This window comes from Pecten maximus, chromosome 17 (assembly GCF_902652985.1).
Source record: "Pecten maximus chromosome 17, xPecMax1.1, whole genome shotgun sequence".
Taxonomy (NCBI): Eukaryota; Metazoa; Mollusca; class Bivalvia; order Pectinida; family Pectinidae; genus Pecten; species Pecten maximus.
In genome coordinates, this window is record NC_047031.1 from 25998866 (window position 1) to 26011496 (window position 12631).

General features: G+C 37.0%; 1 protein-coding gene across 2 annotated transcripts in view; it reads right to left on the reverse strand.

Moving 5' to 3' along the window:
* Window positions 1–12631, reverse strand: part of LOC117315752 (centrosomal protein of 78 kDa-like) — a 128566-nt gene that overhangs the window by 77689 nt on the left and 38246 nt on the right. The window lies entirely within an intron of this gene.

Here is a 12631-nt window from a genome sequence, read left to right on the forward strand (position 1 = left end):
TGACATTAGATTGTGTACATTCCCTCCTCAGCCCGGGGTGACATTAGATTCCCTCCACAGCCCGGGGTGACATAAGATTCCCTCCACAGCCCGGGGTGACATTAGATTGTGTACATTCCCTCCACAGCCCGGGGTGACATTAGATTCCCTCCACAGCCCGGGGTGACATAAGATTCCCTCCTCAGCCCGGGGTGACATTAGATTCGCTCCTCAGCCCGGGGTTACATTAGATTCCCTCCTCAGCCCGGGGTGACATTATATTCCCTCCTCAGCCCGGGGTTACATTAGATTCCCTCCTCAGCCCGGGGTGACATTATTGGTCAGCCTGCATAATGTATACATCACAGAGTATTGATCAGCCCGACAGCTGAAAACAAATCTCCTTGCTCTGAATCAACTTCTAATAAAACCAGCGATACACAATTCATTGCTGTCTATTGCTGTCTCCTTGGACTAATGAATCGGCAAGAAGTGTTGCGGAGTCTTGGTGGGACATGGAGTATACAGATTTTAATGGGGATTGTCTCTGTCAGTTAAGTGCTTAGGTTTCCTATCTGCGGGAGGTGCTCTTCTGTCAGTGGAATGAAGACGTTGATGAATTCCACGCAGAGGAATTTAGAACTAAGTGTTTATTTACCTGGAGGGAAACTTGAACAGTGAAAACAAGGTATGAAGTTATTTTCACCAGCTATTGTTAACTTTCCAGGAATCTGTAAATAACTGTATGTATTGTAGTACTGTATATTAGTGTGTTAATTAAATCTATTATCTACTTAAATCTAACATTTATACAGCTATCTAGTTAAATCTAACATTTATACAGCTATCTAGTTAAATCTAACATTTATACAGCTATCTAGTTAATGTTTTTTTAATAAATGATTTGTCTACTGTCTATGATTTTTGAGATACATTCTCAGAATTGTCTTATCTTATATTCTGAAAGACTTAGTTAGCGCAATTATTAATTTGTTAATTCCATTCCACAAATTATTTTTTATTTTTTTTCTTCAAATTAACAGTTTATCTATCAATTAAAATCTAAGTGTAGCAAAAAATCTGTATCGTACAGGAATGACATTGGAGAAAACAGATGGGGATAATTAACTTATCCGGGTTTTCAGTCTCTACTTTTTTTTCTTTTTTTTTAACAAGTTGATAAATTATAGTCTATAGCTAGCTGCTATCTGTCCCAACAGTACAAATATCACACTGGGCATTGGGGAAATTTGGCACTGTTGTTTTTCAGCCCAAACTTGATAATTTCTACAGTGGTAAAAAGTGAAAACCTTTTAATTGTATTAGGCTATATCAGGGAGGCTTCTGGACTTATCTGAACAGTAAACATTTAGCCCCAATTATCATACATAGCTGACAAAAACCTTAATACAATGATGGGGCTATTAACAAAATCCTAAATACAATAAGTCTTTTAAAACATATAGATATACAAATGTATATAAATATGTATATTTGACCTTAAGAAAGACTAGCTTAATGAATAACAGATCTTAGAATCCTCTGGTCACTAGGAACACATCTACACTGTACATTTATATGAAAATATCAAAATGGATAAAATTCAAAGCAAATCAAACTATAAAATGTCTGTAAGACACCCCGAAACATAGTTTGGTGAGGATCGCATCAGCAGTTCCTGAGATTAGCTAGTTACATAGCATCAGGACGGGACAGGACGGACAGGACGGACAGGACAGGACAGGACGGACAGGACAGGACAGGACAGGACAGGACAGGACAGGACAGGACAGGACAGGACAGGATGGGACAGGATGGGACAGGATGGGACAGGATGGGACAGGACAGGACAGGACAGGACAGGACAGGACAGGATGGGACAGGACAGGACAGGACAGGACAGGATGGGACAGGATGGGACAGGACAGGACAGGACAGGACAGGACAGGACAGGACAGGACGGGACATGACAGACATGGGTAGCACTATATGCCTTCTCATATCATGATGAGGGGATGACTATGAAACAACAGTTAACTGAGTACTAATTAGTTCCTCAGGTGCAAATCAAGTCGAGTACAATCGTGTAATTTAGTGAAAACTTATGTATACTTGAACGATTTTGGAGAAATTACTTTCCTTTGGACAGATTTTGCAGTAACGGTACAGAATATAATCAGCATCCATATAGAACATTACCTTCTGATGCTGGGAGTGATCTGTCTGGATGACGAATCATTACTCAGAAATTCATCTTGGGGCAGGAATAACAGACATTGAAGTTTCTCGGGTACCATGAAAAATTGGTTAAAACATGATGGATGTATGACGCTTAAAGAAACATTTGTCTACAATTTCCACTATCTATCTGTGTCTGGTATATATACGGCATATTTATCTCGGACAACTGAGCCACACTCCTCAAAAATACTGTATTGATTGTAGAAATATTCCTAAACAGGAGACATTTTCTGTATATGGAAACCTGTAAGAAAGCAAGGATTTGTCATGGGAAGATTAGAATCGCTGTTCTCATAACTTGGCAGACAATATTGAGATGAAAAAAAAATGTACTCGTAAATGTTTTTAGAGACATCAGAACTGAACCCGTCAAGACTGTATCACTTCTGGTCTATATCCGTCAGTTTGAAAAATCCCTGTGGATTCTTTCTGTCTTAAAAGCTGCGAACGCTTAGAATATTTCTTTTTTACACTTGTCAGTTAAAACAGACATTACTTTTACTTGTCATCTATCTGTTGCCTTTCTAAAATTCCCAACAGTTTAACTTTCAAACTGATCCATGAAATATATCTTTACTCAATCATCCACGTTTTTGAAGAAAATGAATTCCAACTACAGATCCCCTGACACAACTGTCTTTCATCTTTTAAAAGCCTGCACAGCCATATATCTAAAACGTGTCTAACTTCAAAGTTTTGAAATATTAGATCATGTTCCATGACTATCAAGATTCTGAAAATGCTTGGAACTAAAATGTAACCGTCTCATTAGCTTAAAATCTATTACCAGAAGTGACTATAAATGTTATTCCATTTCATTTATCATTATTGACATCGAGACATAGCAACGCTTGCCTCCATTTTATATCCTATTATATTTTATATCCTATAATATTTTAAAATTCCTATCCACTTCACATCAATTGTATTATTCTGCAACTTGGATCATCTTTAATAAAACGCTCAGGTAACCTGGATCATCTTTAACAAAACGCTCAGGTAACCTGGATCATCTAGGATCATAAACAAAACACTTGGATAACTTGGATTATCCTTAACAAAACACTCAGGTGACTTGGATCATCTTTAATTTAACAAAGCATTCTGGTAACTTGGATCATCTTTAACAAAGCACTCAGGTAACTTGGATCATCTTTAACAAAGCATTCTGGTAACTTGGATCATCTTTTACAAAACGCTCAGGTAACCTGGATCATCTTAAACAAAACATTCAGGTAACTTGGATCATCTTTAACAAAACATGCAGGTAACCTGGATCATCTTAAACAAAACACTCAGGTAACTTGGATAATTTTTAACAAAACATGCAGATTACTTGGATCATCTTTTACAAAACACTCAAGAAACTTGGATCATATTTAACAAAACGCTCAGGTAACTTGGATCATCTTTAACCAAACACTCAGGTAACTTGGATCATCTTTAATAAAACGCTCAGGTAACCTGGATCATCTTTAATAAAATGCTCAGGTAACCTGGATCATCTTTAACAAAACGCTAAGGTAACCTGGATCATCTAGGATCATAAACAAAACACTTGGATAACTTGGATTATCCTTAACAAAACACTCAGGTGACTTGGATCATCTTTAATTTAACAAAGCATTCTGGTAACTTGGATCATCTTTAACAAAGCACTCAGGTAACTTGGATCATCTTTAACAAAGCATTCTGGTAACTTGGATCATCTTTTACAAAACGCTCAGGTAACCTGGATCATCTTAAACAAAACATTCAGGTAACTTGGATCATCTTTAACAAAACATGCAGGTAACCTGGATCATCTTAAACAAAACACTCAGGTAACTTGGATAATTTTTAACAAAACATGCAGATTACTTGGATCATCTTTTACAAAACACTCAAGAAACTTGGATCATATTTAACAAAACGCTCAGGTAACTTGGATCATCTTTAACCAAACACTCAGGTAACTTGGATCATCTTTAATAAAACGCTCTGGTAACCTGGATAATCTTTAACAAAACGCTCAGGTAACTTGGATCATCTTTAATAAAACGCTCAGGTAACCTGGATCATCTTTAATAAAATGCTCAGGTAACCTGGATCATCTTTAACAAAACGCTAAGGTAACCTGGATCATCTAGGATCATAAACAAAACACTTGGATAACTTGGATTATCCTTAACAAAACACTCAGGTGACTTGGATCATCTTTAATTTAACAAAGCATTCTGGTAACTTGGATCATCTTTAACAAAGCACTCAGGTAACTTGGATCATCTTTAACAAAGCATTCTGGTAACTTGGTAGCACACCACAGTAAGACAGCCTGGCCATGGGCAATTTTTTTGTTAAGCAAATAACTCCTGTATTATGATATGCATAAAAAATGAAAAAATAAATGTACACTATAATTGGTATATTCAGTATGAAGTAGTACATACAGGCTTCACATTTATTAAAACAAAAATCAATAAATTGGTTCCGGATTTTAAATATCCGGATTTTCCGAACGTGTGTTTACACAGGAAATTTAGTTTTGCCTACAGCGCAAAATGGAAGCCCACAGAAAAGGTAAGATAGCGGAAAAACTTAATTTACAACATATGTCCAAACAAGATTAATTCTGTCTTTGGGATAGAGATATTTAATTTTAAATAGGTTTCAGAAAAAAAATTGTGTAGAGAATTGTGCCATTTTGGGTCAAATATCATAATATTTTGCAATTTTTGAGAATTTTTTAAGCTGTTACCATGGTATTCACAGCTCTAAAAATCACAGAAAATATCAGTTTACTTATCCTTCAGAGCTCTATTAAAATTGCAAATGTTGTACAGATTTCAAATATATATACTTTATTAGAGGTTATATGTAAGGTTAACTGGCAATGTTTACATATCTAAAACATGTGCCATATTTTTCAGAATTTGGCATTTTTACTGTACACTGCTACCCTTGGATCATCTTTTACAAAACGCTCAGGTATTCCTGGATCATCTTAAACAAAACATTCAGGTAACTTGGATCATCTTTAACAAAACATGCAGGTAACCTGGATCATCTTAAACAAAACACTCAGGTAACTTGGATAATTTTTAACAAAACATGCAGGTTACTTGGATCATCTTTTACAAAACACTCAAGAAACTTGGATCATATTTAACAAAACGCTCAGGTAACTTGGATCATCTTTAACCAAACACTCAGGTAACTTGGATCATCTTTAACCAAACACTCAGGTAACTTGGATCAACTTTAACAAAGCAACCCGGTAACTTGAATCATCTTTAACAAAACACTTGGGTGACCCAAGATTATCCTTAACGAAACGATCAAGTAACGTTGGGTCATTTTAACAAACAACTCAGGTTACTTGAATAATATGATAAAAATTAACAATCAGATAACATGAATTGTCGATAAAAACATTCCAGTACTGTAACTTGGTAGATAAAAAACTGTAAGTGATCTAGTGATTAGGATTTGCGGAAAGTCAACAACAAAACATGAATTTCACATAAAACTCTACAGTATCTCATTGTTTAGAGTGTTTACCTATCGTAAAGTCAAACACTACTTCACTCTGAACGTATATATTCCAACAATTCTTTTCTGGTTAAAAAAAACCCCAACACTTGTACAGGTTTCCTGCACTTAAGACATTTGCTCAGAGAGGACCCAGAACTTGCCCATATACAGGGACATGTTGAATTCATATGACTTCCTGTTGTTAGTTACTGGTTTATACCGCCTACATGACTTCCTCTGTGAGCTGAAGTTTTTATAAGGCACAAGTTTCTTTGTGTCACAGCCAGGAAAGCAACTCGCTGAACATGTGAAGACGTCAACGATAAATCTCCATATTTCCAATAACTGGATTTGTCAAAGTCATTTCTGCGTGCAAACTGTGTAAATAACTACATTAGTATACCAGGGATAACGTTTTTTCATAGACTGGTTAGTTTCTGTAGCAGGGTTTCATCAACTTTCTCCTACACATTTATCTGTATTGTAATAATAGAATTATCTACAAATAACATGGTTTTACTAAGAAAGTACTTTACTGACTACTAAAGTGAAATATATGAAGCAAATTATTTGTTGATTTTGATGGATTTCAAGCTTAGCGGTATCTAAATCATCCTGAGTTGCTCAAACCCATTAACTTGATTATTTGTTCTATCAATCAAATTGCATGTGGCAAATCAATTTTTAATCTTGATCAAATTTGTGTTCCTTCCTTTGATAATGATTCTGAATCCCTTTAAAACTTCTAATACTTATTTTAACCAATTTTTTGAGTAATAGACCACACGAGAATTTTTTGACAATTTAAGTTAAGCTGACCATCCTTTATACAACAGGGCTCTCAGCTGTGTACTTTCGTATCCAATTTCCTTCATGTTCACGTTGCTATCCTTTAATTCACCGGAACAGTCCGGAAATCACTCTCCCATTTAAAGTCTAGATACTGACCTGGATATCGACCAATCAAAGACATTTGAGTCGTAGTGCACATGACCATTTAGATTGATATCAATCTGTATTAATCCCCACATACTGGAGAGTAGTGTATCTCCTCCCCAACTATAGCCCCTTAATACTGTCACTCTCCTCCCCAACTATAGCCCCTTAATACTGTCACTCTCCTCCCCAACAATAGCCCCTTAATACTGTCACTCTCCTCCCCAACTATAGCCCCTTAATACTGTCACTCTCCTCCCCAACAATAGCCCCTTAATACTGTCACTCTCCTCCTCAACAATAGCCCCTTAATACTGTCACTCTCCTCCCCAACTATAGCCCCTTAATACTGTCACTCTCCTCCCCAACAATAGCCCCTTAATACTGTCACTCTCCTCCCCACCAATAGCCCCTTAATACTGTCACTCTCCTCCCCACCAATAGCCCCTTAATACTGTCACTCTCCTCCCCAACAATAGCCCCTTAATACTGTCACTCTCCTCCCCACCAATAGCCCCTTAATACTGTCACTCTCCTCCCCAACAATAGCCCCTTAATACTGTCACTCTCCTCCCCACCAATAGCCCCTTAATACTGTCACTCTCCTCCCACACAATAGCCCCTTAATACTGTCACTCTCCTCCCCACCAATAGCCCCTTAATACTGTCACTCTCCTCCCCACCAATAGCCCCTTAATACTGTCACTCTCCTCCCCAACAATAGCCCCTTAATACTGTCACTCTCCTCCCCAACAATAGCCCCTTAATACTGTCACTCTCCTCCCCACCAATAGCCCCTTAATACTGTCACTCTCCTCCCCACCAATAGCCCCTTAATACTGTCACTCTCCTCCCCAACAATAGCCCCTTAATACTGTCACTCTCCTCCCCAACAATAGCCCCTTAATACTGTCACTCTCCTCCCCAACAATAGCCCCTTAATACTGTCACTCTCCTCCCCACCAATAGCCCCTTAATACTGTCACTCTCCTCCCCACCAATAGCCCCTTAATACTGTCACTCTCCTCCCCACCAATAGCCCCTTAATACTGTCACTCTCCTCCCCACCAATAGCCCCTTAATACTGTCACTCTCCTCCTCAACAATAGCCCCTTTTGGCCTTAATACTGTCACTTTAGGTTTGATTCTGGGTTTTATCAGGCTCATGGAGTTAGAAAGTTGCTCCAGAGAAGTTCATGTTGAAACACAATCAACACAATATATTGCTCAATGTTTTCCCATCAAATGAAATCATGCTGTACACAAAGTCAAACCTGTCTAAATGCCACTAAATTAAAGGATGCAGTAAAAGGTGGTCTTTATAGGCAGGTAACCTTTATAAAGAGGTTTAGAGATAATCAACTGTGGTATATTGGAGATAAAATAGACGGCCTTTATAGACAGGTTTGTGTTTATACGTCTTTATCTCCCATGAACAATGTGACGTCTGATGTAGTCATTGTGTCACGATCATTTTGCGAATGTCACAATTTTCCCTCTGTATATGGTTTAAATGGTAAGAGCCTGTACCCTTTTGTGTTTTTGTAAGTGTACTGTGCGTTTATTAGGTTAAATACAGTAAATTCTGAAATGTTACTCAAAAAGGAACTGATAAGATTTCTGAGAATGCCTCTTTTTTCCAGGAGTTATCAGGACACTATAAGATTTTACCCTTTTGGTTTACTTTGTTAAATGACCTATTAATAGCCAGGGTCATTTAAGGACGTGCCAGGTTTTGGAGGTGGAGGAAAACCGGAGTACCTGGAGAAAAACCACCGGCCTACGGTCAGTACCTGGCAACTGCCCAACATTGGTTTCGAACTCGCGACCAAGAGCTGGAGGGCTAGTGATAAAGTGTCCGCACACCTTTACCACCCAGCCACAGTGCCCCCTTTTTACACACCACTGTTGTACAATAGCATTGTGTCTGTCAGAGACTTAACGTACAGATCCCACCTGTTCTTGAGCTGTTGGCTATTGATTTTTTATCTGCAGCCATTGTGTAATATGATGCGAATCATAACAGATAACGTAAAACAATTCCTGTGCAATAACAATTGAACGAATGTGAAATACTATTGTCTGTATCAACTCTGGAACAAATTTTATCTAATATAATGGAAACATTTTCAAATCAAATTCTCTGAACCGACAACCGCTGTTCGTATGCAATTACGATATGAAAAAGAAACATTCTGAGTTTTAAAATAACATAAAATATTCATTTGTAACATAAGTTCTGGAAGAAACTGAAAATGGAGATGAATATTTCATGGCAGATATGAAGTTTGAAATGAAAAGGTGAAAAATATAGGTCAAATTCGTAGCCATGAACTCAGGGTAAATTACTGAGTGGAACCACACCAGCATGATATCATCTCTACCAGTATGAACACTGTGTCAGTATCAGGGTGGGATCTGTACTGACTTTTCCACAAGATTAATGACAATGCTAAACTGCAACATCAAAGAAAAGAGAAAATTGCATATTGAAAAAGGCCTATGGGGCCTGTAGGAGTTTGACAGTTCTTCTGAAGTAATAGCCAAATATATAACAATCATACATAATAGCAAGAGCCCAAATGGGCCCGTATAGTTTTATGAAATCTGTTACAGTACATGACTGCTTAAACAGTATGAGGCCAAAAGGGTATATGGTCGCATTAACAATGGGTACTCATCATATAGGCATTGGAAATATAAAATGTTTAAATGGAAGGTTTCTTGTTGGTGTCCAAACACGTATCTTTTAAAAAGTTTTTTTTAAAGTTCTGTCACATTACCTGTGTATTGGTGTCTGTCAAAGCATTTTTCACTTACCTGGAAAGATAAAATGAGAAGAATTAGAATTACTACACATCAAACATACAACAAATGTTTACAATGGAGTGTATTTGCCTTTAATCTATCATGTTCTTTTGAACAATCTAAATTGAGCATGCTGAACTAGGGACCATGGGAAACCTAAATATGAAATTGGACAACCAGTGAGATCAATCTAGTACTTCACTAGAAAGAGCAATACCAAGAACTGTGTGTGGAAGTGAAGTCACATGAAAAGCAAGTTGGACTGCTCTGAGCATCAGATTATGTAGGGCCAAAACACAAAATCTATGAATTCAGTGATATTTTCTCTACATATCTACCAAACTGAATCTGATTCTGATAAAAACGTTTTGGTGTAGTGGGAGGGAAATATGATAATGTAAGTATTAAGAGTTACAGTGACTCAGACTCCTATCTTTTGTTCAACTATACCAAGAGTTAAAGTGACTCAGAATCCTACAAATAGTTAAAGTGACTCAGAATGGTGTCCTTTATCCTACTACCAAGAGGTAAATTTAAGTGACTCAGAATCCTGTCTTTTGTTCAACTATACTAAGAGTTAAAGCGACTCAGAATCTTGTCCTTTATCCTACTCTACCAAGAGTTAAAGTGACTCAGAATCCTACAAAGTGTTAGTGACTCAGAATGGTGTCCTCTATCCTACTACCAAGAGTTAAAGTGACTCAGAATCCTACAAAGTGTACCAAGAGTTAAAGTGACTCAGAATCCTGTCTTTTGTTCCACTCTATCAAGAGTTAGAGTGACTCAGAATCCTGTCCTTTCTCGAGCTCCTTCTCTTAACCTTTTGACTTTGTCCTGCTCTGTATATAAGCTGGATAGCGTTTGTTAGTGTAAAAGTCTATATACCTCCATATGGAATAGGACACTGCACCGCTGTCTTATCTCTATTAAATGAACCATAGATAAATATGTATCTTCTCCCTAGGCGTTCAGTAGAAGGCATCTGGGTTTTTTTTTTTATCACACTAACATATTTTCCCTGTAGTAGATCATCCCGAGTTTTCCAGAGGCATTCAATAATTGTACGATCACAACCTTTAATATATTGATATATTCCTACAGTATACACCAATGTAACGCAGGTCATTAGCTTTTTTTTTTAATTATTCAACTGTTGATTGAACTCTGGACCCTTAATTTTGGCACACCATGAATTCTTAGGTTCTTTTGTAAAACTAAAGAGAAATATGTTATAGACGTTCAGTAAGAAAAGCCTAGTAGTTGAACATGATGACATCAACTTGTATGGCTTCCATATATAGTGTTCATACAGTCATAAATGACAATAGATATACTACTGCTTTGAGGTGCAACTTAAAACTCTACAAAATTCTCATGACATTCATATTGTCTATGAATGGCAAAACTGTTTGCAGATGCCTTTATTATTATAAATATTTACATATATATCATAAACTTTCAATAGATTTCCTTTAAGATGTCATAGCAATTCACAGTCCTTTTTATTTCAGGATATTTTATAATTCAGATGTAAAACACAACAGGAATTGAACAAAAGGAAAACCGTGTGAAAGCACCTTCCTATATACATATGTAACATCTTTTGAAAAACCAAGTGATTGAAATTTCACTTCATGCATTGTTATGGTTTCGGGATTCTGATACAGTGGAGTTACGGCCAGACACAATAATATGCATGACACTGGTGTATCAGATAGCACCAACTAGCTCATAAACCTAGTCTGGCCAGTAAGCTCGGCCACACATGAAATGGATTCAGAATGACTAAAAGTAAATATCTGTCATCTGAATTGTGCTGATGTCGAAGGTTCAATGTGTGGGCAGGCTCACAGAACAAATCAGGGTTGGCACTTTACAGCAGTAACGGCTATGGTATTACTGTAGTAGCAGGCTATGGTATTAGTACAGAGCAGTTGTCCGAGGCTGGTGTGTCTCTACAATATAGGACAGCATAATGGGGAGCTTTTAAGCAATGACTCGTTTCATTTTTCGGCATAGCCGTATAATATTCTTTTGGCCAAGGATATGATACAATAGGTGGTGATACTGGTCAAGATGAAGTATGTGATTGGTCAATGTAGCAGTAAATGCAAAATGCAGATATACAGTTAAAAACGAAACAAGTTTAACAAAAGTTAAGATTGAATGCGAGCTGAATAAGTGGATGTATCTTTTCAAATGACACATTAATAAAATTATATTCCTGATTCAAATGCAGTCTTATCATCACCAAAAATGATTCAAACTGGTGTAATTTTTTTATACGTGCTGAAACGCATTAGTTCGTTTATTTATTTCACCAGCTGTTTTACATTATAACCACCAGCATTAAAACTATGCCGTTTATCTTTTTTAAAGATATTTCTTGTTTAATGTTAAGATATTTGTATATAAACTTGTTTCTATATAAACAGGACAAAGGATTTCCAATACTACAGCCCCTTTATTTAAATACACAATATTGAGACGGCTTTATGTAACTGGTTGTTTTACAGAAACATACCACAAAGTTTTTCACAATTATGATAAAGAGCTAAGATAACCACCATCTTTTAACTTTACAACAATTGTTAAACATTGACTAGTTACCATATTGACTGATATAACTCTTGTCGGCCTGGATGGAAGTGTGCAAGGACAGGCTTAAAGTGTGGGAGAAAACCGGAAGTAAAATACAAAACCTACATAGATGGGACTAGGTGTTCCTATATATACCTTTCCAAAGCCTCCCCGCAAGGTGAAAGGCATGTGTGTGTTAATCACTGTGCCACCCGACCAAAATCTCGGACCATATAAAGGGGTTTGATTCCCCTAACTGACAAACGGATGGAAGGACCTGAGGTCGCCTCTCTGACCACACATAGGTTTTCTCCGGATTCTCTTGTTTCCTCCCACAGTAAGACCCTCGTGTATTTCAGTCTGGTCAAGAGTGATTATTCCAAGTTGATATAACTTATTGTAAATTTACAATTGTTGTAAAATAAATGAAATTCATATCAAATTTACATAAACATAAAAAGCTACCTAAAGCTGCCTCTGTAATTCTAGGCAACACTCAATATCTATAGAAACCTATAAATGGTCTCCTTAACATACTGTATAGCTCGCTGTACAGACTGTTCACTCACAGTGT